The sequence below is a fragment of the Ambystoma mexicanum genome, chromosome 4q (genome assembly GCF_040938575.1).
Source record: "Ambystoma mexicanum isolate Mex_15411 chromosome 4q, UKY_AmexF1_1, whole genome shotgun sequence".
NCBI classification, from domain to species: Eukaryota; Metazoa; Chordata; class Amphibia; order Caudata; family Ambystomatidae; genus Ambystoma; species Ambystoma mexicanum.
The window spans coordinates 1,191,993,574-1,192,005,632 of record NC_090928.1 but is presented as its reverse complement, the minus strand read 5'-3'; the positions used below and the strand labels follow the sequence as shown (position 1 = coordinate 1,192,005,632).

General features: G+C 44.5%; 1 protein-coding gene across 1 annotated transcript in view; it reads right to left on the bottom strand.

Moving 5' to 3' along the window:
• BTBD9 (BTB domain containing 9) overlaps window positions 1–12,059 on the bottom strand; it is a 1,399,080-nt gene that overhangs the window by 624,263 nt on the left and 762,758 nt on the right. The window lies entirely within an intron of this gene.

Here is a 12,059-nt window from a genome sequence, read left to right as displayed (position 1 = left end):
ATCAAACTGAGGCTTTGTTACTAAGGGAGGTTTAATCGGCCCATTAAACAAATAACATCAGTCCGGTTGGTGGTTACCCCCGCCTGTCTTCTCCCTCCCCTCACCAGCCGCGTTCACTTTATTACTCGGCCTCGCAATTCTGGGTAGATCAGTAGGATTAATAGCACGTGTGCCGATAGCCTGAGGGATGTAGAATTCTCACCAGTCTTGGTTCCCGTCCGAATACAACTGGGTTCAGGGCAGACAATAACCTCAACATTGGTTAAGCATTATTATGAACTGAACACGAGTCATTATCATATGTCATCATAGCTTGGGTATTGACCTCCAAAAGATCACTAGTCATAATGCCTCCAGGACTCATTTTCTTTACACAGCTTCTTATTTCTCTCCTTTTTTCCCTATGGTTAGCCAATCTCCTTTTTTTTTTAAACGTCTATCACAGTCAATTAACAAACCTGCTCTCTCAATGTCGTCCTGTGCTTTGTCGAGTGAAACATCAATTACAATAAGGACCATCGAAATATTCAAATTAGCAGTTGCACCCGCCTCCCCACTACAGGGGACAAGGGAATTACCCACAGTAACCACACGAGATAACATATCAGACGTAGTCGGTACTGTGGAAATCCCCGCTCTAGTACGGTGGGATAACATTACACACTTTTTCCCCTTCCGGAAACAAACTCAAACATAGCAAACTACATTTGTTAAAGGGAGCCTAATCCCCAAATGATTGGAGAATGGAAATAACTCTGTTTTTAGTATGTTAAAGGCCCCATCGTTCTGCTTGACCAACGTGGAAAGAAAAAAGTCTGGCACCTGCAATTTGATATTAGATGACAATGCACAACTGGCTAAAACACAGTCAGTTGGGGATTGTGGATTTCTACGGTCACTCTCCATGTCTTTCACATCAATAGGTATTGAGGAGTTTGCAGGTTGTACATTGCAAATAGAAACAGGTTGGCATATGATTCCCCTCACAATAGTACACATAGATTCCTCTCTTCTATCATCAACAGTGGTTGAATTCATTTGTGGGTAATCTGAAGGATCTAGTAGGGTGCCATACTCGCATTCCAATGGAGTCGGGTGGACCATGATCTCCAACTGATGTCCATGCACACAACCATCAACCTGCTCAAAGCTCGTTATTGCCACTGCTTCAAGCCCCGTCGTAATTACTGTTGAATCTTGACAAACACCTTGTCATAGCAAAGATTCCCCAGAGACGGTCACAGGGGTAAAAATTGATATGGGCAGAACCAATCTTCGTACCCAGTTCAGTAGCAGATTCAGAGAAATCAGGTGGGAACCGTGGAGTAACTCCTGCACTGGGACCTTTGCCAAGTTCCAGATTCAGTGAAGCAATTAGAGACTGTTACTTTAGAACACAAACAAGCTAGAGAGATGTTCAGATGTTCAGCAAAATTAGCACTCTACAAGTGGCATGTTGAGCGTGAAGTAATTAGTGATCTTTTCAGTTTGTGGAGCATTTTTAACCTTCGCCGTAGTTGTATTCTGAGATGGCGGTGGCGCTTTAGAGAGATTCCTCAACTCATATGTATGGCTAGTTAGTGCTACATCCGCAAGACTATCATCACTCACCCCAAACCTTTTCCACTGGTTGCAATGGGACTCCTGGTACTCCAGCTGATAGTTTTGCACTTTGTTCAGCAGCCATACCTGCTCCTTCACTCTCTGCCCTACCAAACTCCAGACCGCAACAGCAAACAAGGTATCCACTGTGCCAAACAGAAGAAAGCTGTTGACTGTTCTAATAGAGAAGCCACATAGGACTTTGAGGGCCAGACGGACTACAGTAATTTGTTTTCGTATATTCTAAGCCAACCACATGACCATCATAAACACAGGAGGATGACACAGGTATCCCCATTTGTCGCTGTTGTAATTCACTGCAGCATATAGACAGCGTAGGCTTCCACGCCATGTAAGCCTGAGTCACAAAAATAAAATAAACTGCTGCGGTGGGTTAAAGGTAGGGAGTGCTGCATTCATATAAAAGATATCAAAAAGGTCCCTCTATGTACCCTCCAGAATCATTTGTTTTGTCAAAGGTGGGGCTCAGAGATCCCTGATGAAAGCACGAAAGGGCCTTCCAAGGCCAATCATGAACTAAGGGCCTACAGCACTGGGACTCTCTTGGGAAACAGACAGATTACACGGTTTACTTTAACACTGACATCACTTCAGTCGGCCATTCCATAACTGGTGGCCTCAAAATATACCAGTTCATTTTAAGTCAAATTGCCTGCATTAAACATTTTTTATGAATGGATTCACCTTTAATTCGCAAGATGCCTTAATGAACTTGCCAGAAACTTTGTTCACATTGGCAAAACTGAAGGTTGATGGCTGAAGATTTAGAATCAATCATGCCCACTGGCATTGCTCTGGACAGTCTAACAGAGCATTGTCTGACACCCTGCCATACCATTAAAGAAGGGGCAAGACCATATACAAATCAGGCTTCATACCACCCCAAAAGAGCCAGTCTAGCCCATGCCTCGTGTCATTCATAGGATTTCCTCTAAGCATAGAAGTGGTTTCATGGATACTAACCTCTAGAACGTCCAGCTTATTTCTAGTGAGCCCTCTGCTCTTGTATCAAGCGTTACCTCTCGGCTCCCTGCATACACAATGTTTCATCAGACCCGCACGCTGATTCAATGAGTATAATGGACTGTACATGTGTGCATGAAGACAGACGGGAGGGGGGTGTCCATTTTTAAAGCTCCTCGAAAGGGCCAGTAAGACAATGTGCCCTATATTTCATAAATGTCCATCAGTTAATTTTCTTAATGGTCTTTTCTGGACACCTAATGAAAAGCAGTGATGCCGTACCAGAATGCTCTACTGGATGCCTTACCAGACTAATCGAAAGCACTTGGCGGCATATCCATTGCATATGTGCACTATATAAATGTTCCATCTAAATTCAATGCTGGAATACAGGACAGGAAAGCAGGAATGGGTAATGTCCTTTTGGAAAGGTTTACATCAGGATTCTAATAAATCAAAAAAACGGCTTTTGGAAATAGTCTGTTATTTCAGGCTTCATTCTGGTTTAGTATGTATGTACTGTGATTTCAAAGTGAGAATCTAACTCCCAAATAATCAAGCAGTGTAAAACAAGGGGAGAAATATATGGTGGATGCGAACATCAGAATATTCTGAGGCTGTCTACGAAGTTGCGTATTTATTTAACATTTCTGTGCCAGTGACTTAGATAGCCTCCTAGATAACAAAACAACACATTAAAAGTGAAGGGGGGAGATTACACCAAATAAAACCCCCACCATCAAATACAATCAGGTTACAGCAAGCCAACTTGCATTCTGTGATCTTGCAAAGGTAGTCCTTGATGACTTGCCATCAGCATATAACATGGTTGAAGCCATTCTATATCTATACTTATGCCACGTGAGATATGACATGGCAGTGTACAGGAACCTATAAAGGGATGAAGGATTTGGTGGATGTTGGGCAGGTCACCAGTTAAATTAAACACATCAAAGAAGACATGCCAGCTGTAATGTAATATATACTTTAAAACGTTCTGGCCATCAGTTTCATATTCTACGTATATCAAAGGTCATTATTAGCATAGGTAACACAATAAAATAGTGCATAGCCTCAGTGGATTAACTTTGCTGAAAATGTTGGGGGCGGTTGGGGGGTCGGACTGGACATCCAAATGAGGGACCCCTGCAAAATGATGGGAACAAAATGGTGTGCAAAAAAAGTTGGGAGGGGAGGGGGCAAATAACCTTGACCCCCCTAAAATTACACCCATGCGCAGCCTTGAAATCCACAGGGATGAGTCAAAATATAGTTTATTTTCACATAATGTGTGTGTTCAATGCCAGCTATCAGCAATTCTAATATTCATGCATGGTGTTCCTCGAGCCATTAGGTCTTGACACGGATGCTCGATGTATGCCTCTCAACTGAAGCCTGCCATCATTAGCATCGCCTTGGGGATCTTCGCTTGACTTGAGCAGCATGAACTTTGACGTTGGGCCACAGCGCTGTATGTGCCAAGACCTCGAGGTTCACAGGTTAATGAGGAGACAAATGCACCGTGGATTCAGAAGGAATCCCAAATCGAGAAAGAGGATTTTGGTCTCAGTGGATATGGAAAGTTAAACTGGGGAAACTGCTTCACTTTGTACGAAGTTGTACCGACGTATGATTGATCTATGTTTCTTATCTTCACAGATGTCAACTTTGCTCGATATATCCCGCTTACAAAATGCCAGAGGAACATTGCACAACACACAACATAGATGTACATGTATTCAGTCCTTTAAAACGATATCCGTGATTTGCTCTTTGATGAGACATCTGTGTTATTTAACATTGGTTGCAAAGCACTGTGATGAGCAGGTTAGGACACACTATAGGAAATCTGGGGGTGCAGTTGTGTATCTACACACCTGCCTTCACTGGCACCAAGCTTAAGACTGACATTTGAGGGGCGCATCTTCATGAAGGCTTACTTTGGACAACCGCCTTCTCCTGTACAGATACCTTTGAGAAAAGTTCAGGGGTTGGGGGCGCTTACTCCATCGAGATGGAGAAGACGAACACTTAACAGCTTTTGCACTATCCAGGCATGTAACAACATTGGTTGTGTTTGGCTCGTTTATTTAGGAAAGCTACAAGTGTTGGCATTCACTCACCCAGACCAAGCTCATTCGAATCACTTGTTCTTTATCTCATGAGGAATCCATCACCTTCCACCTCATCTACAGAGCACCTCATCTACAGAGCACCTCATCTACAGAGCGCCTCACAGGAGGAATCTGTCATTGCTGACATTTCTAAGTTACGCGTTAAAAAATGAGAACACAATAATAATGTACATCTGAGTCTCCCACCGACTAGCACAGTAAAAGCGTGCTTTTTGCACGGACCGGATCTTAACCTTATGCAAATTGTGCTCCCCCCAACGCACAACAAAAGGCAACAGCCTAGGCTTTGTCTTTACATCAACCTCCTCAACACTTGCGCAGACCCTATACCACTCAATTGGTCTGACCATGCCACCATCCCACTGTCCATCACCCACGTTCCACAAACATCAGGCAAAACGCCCCCTCCCTCATGAAAAAACCTTCCTGATCAACAAGCTAGAAGCAAAGTCTGCAGTCTTAAACACCACATGGAATGCCTCTGTCCCCATAAAATGTTTCAGATCTCTCTGCGCCAACAAAAGGGTTTGGATTACTGAGGCAAAAGCTGCTTACTATTCTACCAACAATGTAACAGCCTTAAACAGGAGTAAAGCCCTCTTTGAAGTAGAAAGCATTGTATCAAACCATCATTTGTGCCCAAGATGCCAGTAACTCATGGAAAATGTAACGGAATCCATTTTTTTGTGAAAAAAAATAGACAAAATTCAACAGATCATCAAATGAATCTCCCACAACGTTAGCCACCCTATCACGCACCCTCTGCCCCACCAAACAGAATTCTCTCCTCACTCTCCCACAGACCTCCTAAAAACATTTGCCCCTCTCAAACGTATCGCGTATTCGGTTGAGATAATTTTGCCTCCATCATTGAACTATTTGAACATTGAATGGACTCACCAGCAGATTTAATGCATCGCTCACTGAAGAGCAATTAACAGACACCCTCAAGGCTGGTCTCATCTGACCTCTTGCAAATACCGTCCCTAGACCCAGACGACTTGGCCAACACCAGCCAATTACAAATAGCCTGTTTATTGACAAAAAAATTGGAAAAAGCAGTTGCTACGGTACTGCTTAACCGACTCAAACAGCTACATGGTTCAGAGCACAATCAGTAGGGGTGCCACCCCATGTGTAGCATCGAAATGGATGATGGCCCTCCAAATCATGGATAAGGGTGATTCATGCCTCCTCGTCCTCCTGTGCGTCTCGGCTATATTTGACACAGTCAACCACTGATTCTTCCTCTTACTCTTTGCTGACAGGATGGGATTCTACGGCACTGTCCTGAACTGGTTTACCTACTAACTCACAGCATACACCAGGCCAACCAGATCAACATGCTGCACTCTAACAGATGCCCAATTTCCTGCCGAGTCCCGCAAGGCTCCACCCTCTCACACTCCTTTTAACCTTTACATGGAGCCTCTAGGTGGATACTCAAAGATCCTGGTAAAGCCACCCACGGATGAAACTCAGTTGTACATGAGAGTAAAAAGCCTAGAGGACAGTCATTTCCATGATTATCTAATCATCATCCTGTCCTGGAGATCTACTGCTTCCACAATTTTAACCCCTCCAAGACCAAATTTGTCCTCATCGGTTCCCACGCTAAGCAACAATGGTTGATTGATATGTTCCCCCAAGGATTTGATTTGCAACTGTCAGATTCAGTAAAAGCCTTGGACCTCATCATTGACAACAAATAGCCAAATAGGCGCAAACACCACAGCTCCAAATCTCCATCCATTTGCAAAGTGAAACCCTTCATCCCGCTGCAGAACTTCCAGACCGTAGTGTTAGCCAGTGTAGATTTGCACACCGATAGGGGGAATGTCCTCCTGACTGGGCTCTCTAAAAACAGTCCAAAATGCAGCAACAAGTCCGATTACGGATGCACAGAAATTTAACTGGATCCCCCACAAACTACATTGGCTTCCATTCCAAGCCATGATACTGTTTGCGACTGCATGCATCATCTACAAAGCAGTCATGAGTAGCACACAAGTGTACTTGACGACTAAGCTCCACATAATCTGATAGCACACGCTCCTCGCGCAGCAAATTGATCACCAGGCTCGAATCACAACTGGTCTGCAAAGAGAAAACCTACAAACTATCTTGGTTTTGTCACACACTCGCCCTCTGGAGCGCCATCCCAGTATTGGCTCGGAAAGTCCCCTCTATTCTCTAATTTTGCAACTCTCTCAAAACATGGCTCTTTTAATAGCACCGGACCAAGGACTAATCCCAATGGATGTACAGACCACAATTTGCAGTACTGTGCTACTGTTATAAGCAGGGCTGAAGTCGAGGGTAAATGTGGGAGGACGGTGTCCCCCCCACTTTTGTCAGAGGGTGGACGCTGCCCCACCTGTGAATTTTACAGGCCATGTGTAAAATGAGAAGCATCAACTCTTTTTTTAACGTATACATTTACGCCATCTGAACTGTGGCCACAACTGGGGTCGCCAGGTACACAGGTTTGGCAATTCACCACTGTAGCAAATAAGCTGATGTAAATTGCATACAAATAAAGGTGAAATGTCACATTTCGGGACTGCATGTTCCAGGGATTTTTTTTATTGATTCTTGGAGTTTAAATCGTGCACATCTTTTAACGTTTTCAAAAACATTAGTACAAGAAAATATCCTCTCTTGGTTTTTTGTATCTGTTGATTTTAGGAAAGACAAATGCCATTCGTCCTGTGCAATTTATATGGCTATGCAAAGCCAATTGAACTAAATGTGCATATTTCACCTTGATATGCTCATTTGTGGTGACATCACATTCCTTTGCATATGTTAGTCAGTCCCCCCACTTTCTTTACATTTTCTAATTTTTTGGACTTGAGCGCTGGTTAGAATATGCCAGCTCAAACACTGGCTACTCATACCCCGTACATCGCTCTGCCACACAATAGCTAGCTACACTGTTGCACAATAAAATATAACTCTGAAACGGCAGTTGGCACGAATTTTTGCAGTTTAGAATTAATATTTATATCATGAGTGTGGTTTGCAAATTGAAACTGGTGCTTAAAGAGTAATTTGGTTGATCTAGTCTTCTGTAACCAAGCAATTGATGAGGCCATCATCAGATACCTACAAATTCTACCCATTTCCCTTGCACCAATTAAAACAAGCATTTACAGTGTCTGCTTTTGTGTAGGCATTGGATAGGCATTTTCCAACCATCGCAATGAGGGTACCAACTGGCCATTAAATGGTGGCAGTTGCACAACTGATCTGACCTTTTCTGGGATGAAGGGGTTGACTTTCCGCAGAAGATTAAGTTGGTACCAAGCCATTTGTGTCCTTTCTATGTGCTGTATGAAGAAGCGATGTCAGTTGGATCCCAGGTACTTGGGGCAGGTGGCCACCTGAAGTGTGAAGTGCTTGAGGTGCATTGCAGAGAGCCATGTCTGGGTGTTTGTTGTCGTTGGTCAACAGTAGGAATTTAGTTTTGGAGGGGTCGAGCTTTAGGTAAGCACTTGTCACAACAACTGGATCAATGTGAAGCATTCTTTGAAGCTGTGGATAGCTTCAAAGGAGGATAGCTTGAGGTAAAGCAGCATGCCCTCTGTGTATTGGTGGATGTGCGAGCGAGGAGGGTTGCAAGAGGTTCCATGTATAGAGGGAAAATCACAGGGGAGAGCTTGGAGCCTTGCGGGACACCACAGGTGATGGGTAGAGTTGGTGTTCTGGAGGAATCCATTTGTTTGAACTGGTGACTATTAGCATGGAAGGATTTGAACCAGCAGAGGACAAGCTCTGTGATTCCTATGCTGCAATGTAGTTCGTTGTTGAGTGTCTGGAGATCTTCTGTGTTGAATACTGCAGAGAGAACAGAAAGCAAGAATGGCCATGTAGAGGATTTCATTGTCAATCACCTTGATGGTAGTTATTTCTGTGCTGCATCGGGGTCTCAAGCCAAATTGGTGGAACCGAAGGAAGCTGTTAGCTTAGATGTGTTGGAGGAGTTGCCTGGCTACTGCTTTCTGAAGTACCTTACCTAGGAAGGACATATAGGTGATGGAGTGGTAGTTTCTGAGGTCGTCCAGTGTTTGGTTCTTGAGAAGTGGGAGGATCTGTCCTGTCTTGCGGGTCGATGAGAAGGTGCCTGGAGTTGAGGAGCTGTTGATTGTCAGTTAAGGGAGAAGTGCTTCAGTCAGAAGAGTCTGGAGTATGTAGGCAGGGAGTAGGTCGTCTGTGTACGATGTGGCATTGCGGGATGCTAGAGTGTCAGTGAGGTCTTAACATTTGTCCATGTAGTTGGGTTTTTGCCAGATGGGATGTGCAGTTGGTTGTGGCATTGGTTTCTGTGTTGGCAGGTAATACTGATCTTTGTTGATGAATAAAGTTGATGGCAGTGGATTTTTTTTCAATGGTGTGAGTTACGGGGGCAGGAGGTCGTCAGGCAGAGAGTTAAATCAGTCATTGGACTGCTTTGAAAAGGGCTATCCTTTAATTGTTGCCCTGGACTATGGTGATCTGGTCGTAGTTAGCCTCGACAGTGGCCAACAGTCATCCGCATGAAGCACAAAGTTCCTTGCGCAAGAAACGTGATTGTGACGAATCTGGACAATTTGTCACTTTTTCCCCAAGGGGGCCACCCCCTTTAAAGCTAGAAAGGTGAGCCCCCTAAGCAAGACCCTCCCTAGGTGTAAAGGAAAGTAGGACCTCACTGGGAATGACTCCCTCTTGGGGACAGGAGCTCCCATTCATATTAGAATCTACCTATGAATAAGACTGTCAACATATATGGGAATAGAAGAGACTGATGTTACCTCTGTTTTGCAGCCAACAAATACTGACATTGTTTTTACATCATGGCTCAAAGTAACACTGGCATTTCCTTGAACTCAGCAAATGATGAAAAGTAACATGCCCCTTTTAAGTACGGCGGCAGAATAAATGGACGAGGAACCTTGAATGGTTGAGGAAGTATCCTATGCAAAGGCGACCCTCTGACGTACAGACATACTGGAGGGGCAGAGATGGGCAGGGCCATGCTACACTACAGAGCCAGCGGTATTGTAGAGAGAAGGCAGAGATGCCGGAAGGCCGGCGCAGAGAAAAGTGATACAGCCACACACGAGACAGGGACATAAAGGCTGTTTTACCTGGTGACATGGCCACGCTGCAGCCATGGTGGGTCAGGGACCCAGGAAGCTACACCGGGGCCAGGACAGACTGGAGGGATGGAGGGACGAATCCTCCACTTAGAAAGTGAAGACCGTGCAGACTGCCAAGTGGGGCAGAGGCTTACCTGCCGGAGAAGCACCAACGGCAACAACCCTGCTAGGATGCCATCCTGCTGCAGCACACCCGAAGACATGGAGGGTAGTAGGGTGGCGCGAGGGCAGCAGAAACCCACAGAGAGGAGGAGAATGACAAAGAAGGCTACACGAGCACTAGAAACCAGAGAATTTATTCTTGGCAAGAAGCACATACACAACCTGAGAAGATAATGAAACTTTAAAGCCAGAGGGGCATGGAGAATTTGGTATAATGACAAGGAGAAAGGAACCTGGATGGTTCAATCAACCTGTGCAAAATATACAACCAATAGAGATTAAGTGGTCAAGGGGGTGGAAAAGGAAGAAGGAAAACATTACTCCACATAGCGAACTTGAGATTTTCGATTTGATTTAGATAAGAGACATACAAATGTATCTGAAGAGGCTAACAGGAGAGCTGAGAACACTTCTTTTCAGAACCATTTTTGTATGAACCGAAAACCATCTCCAGAGAGAAATCCAAAGGACAATAAGCCGGAAAAAGCCTTAGCTGAGAGGCTATTGGTTTGGCTTATATTTTTATGTGTTCTTTTTCAGTGGTAGGGCTAGATAGTGATTAGGTTTGGACTAAGTACCTTTGATTTTGACGATGATGAGCACCCTCAGTTTAGTAGGTAGGGAAAATCCCTATTAGCAGTAGGGATGTATAGGCATTTTCTTTTACTTTAATAAACGCCCATGAAATGTCATCCTTGAGTCCAACTTCTCCTTGTTCGACACAGGATGCGCTGCAGGATTTTCGCCAAGTCTTTTCTTGTTTTCTGAAGGTTCATTTGCTGAAGTTGAGTTATTGAGTTTACCAGGGTGCAGAAGGTTTAGGCTTGAGGGTACGTTGTTTCACTGGGGCATGGCAATTGATGTTGGTTGTGAGGGTGGTGTTGAGTTCGTGGAGAAGCGAGTCACAGTCCTGGTTCGTCAGAGCTAGATCCGCCCAGATGAGATAGAGTTTGGCAAAGCGTTCCGTGAGAGCCTCCACTGGAAAGTTGTTGAATGATCTGAAGGTTTATTTTCCAGCTTTAAAGATAGTGGATTCCAAGGGCTTGACTGGTGTGGTGTGATTAATGTCAAAGAGGATTGCCAGATGGTCTGACCAGTCAAGCAGAAGTGGAGAGCTGTGATAGAGAGTGGGAAGGCTGTGAGGCGGAGATCAAGGACATTCCATTTCCTGCGAGTTGGGTTTTTAGTGTGCTGTGTGTGGTTCAAAGTTTCGAGTAGGCAAGGGAGATCTTTCTTATTTGACTTGATTTGTGGGCTTGCCAAGAAAGTTGAAGTCGCAGAGAAAGATATTGAAGAAACATCTTAGTTAATTGCCTGTAGCTGTATTTCTCCAGCATTGGTATCTTTCATAGATTCACATGCTTGAATATTCCCTGTCGTCAGGCTGGGAATCCTCTAATTTCAATATATATATATACACATACACATTTTTCTCATAGGAAAAGGCAATAAGATTGCCCATTAGGCCTAATAAGACATTCACCTATGTAGTCTCTCCACCTAACTTGGTCCTTTATGACCCGACCCAATGAGGTGGCAGGGCTTAAGCTCCACCCAAGGCAGCCATCTTCAGATTTTGAGCCATATAGTAACTGCATATATGATGACTGCCTGGCCTTGGAGCAGCCTCTCAGGGGAGGCGGGAGGGCGCATGTGAATCTATGGAAGATACCAATGCTGGAAAAATACAGTTACAGGTAAGTAACTAAGACTTCTCCAGCATTGGATCTTTCATAGATTCACATTATTGAATAGAATACCAAGCAGAAGAAGCATGCAACCTACTTCACTGAAGCACACACAGGTCAACAATAGTACCCAAGGGAGTACCGTGAACACATTATGCATGCTTGAACCTGAAGGGAAGGAAGAAAGGCTGCTCCTACCTCACGCACACATGTGCCGCAGGACAGCTTGTCCTGACACAGACTCCCTTCTAGCGTTTTCTCTTAGACAGCCGTGTTTGGCGAACATACAGAGCGTGCTCCAGGTTGTGCCCTGCCTAAGTCCTTCATGCCCTCTGCCGCCTGGAAAG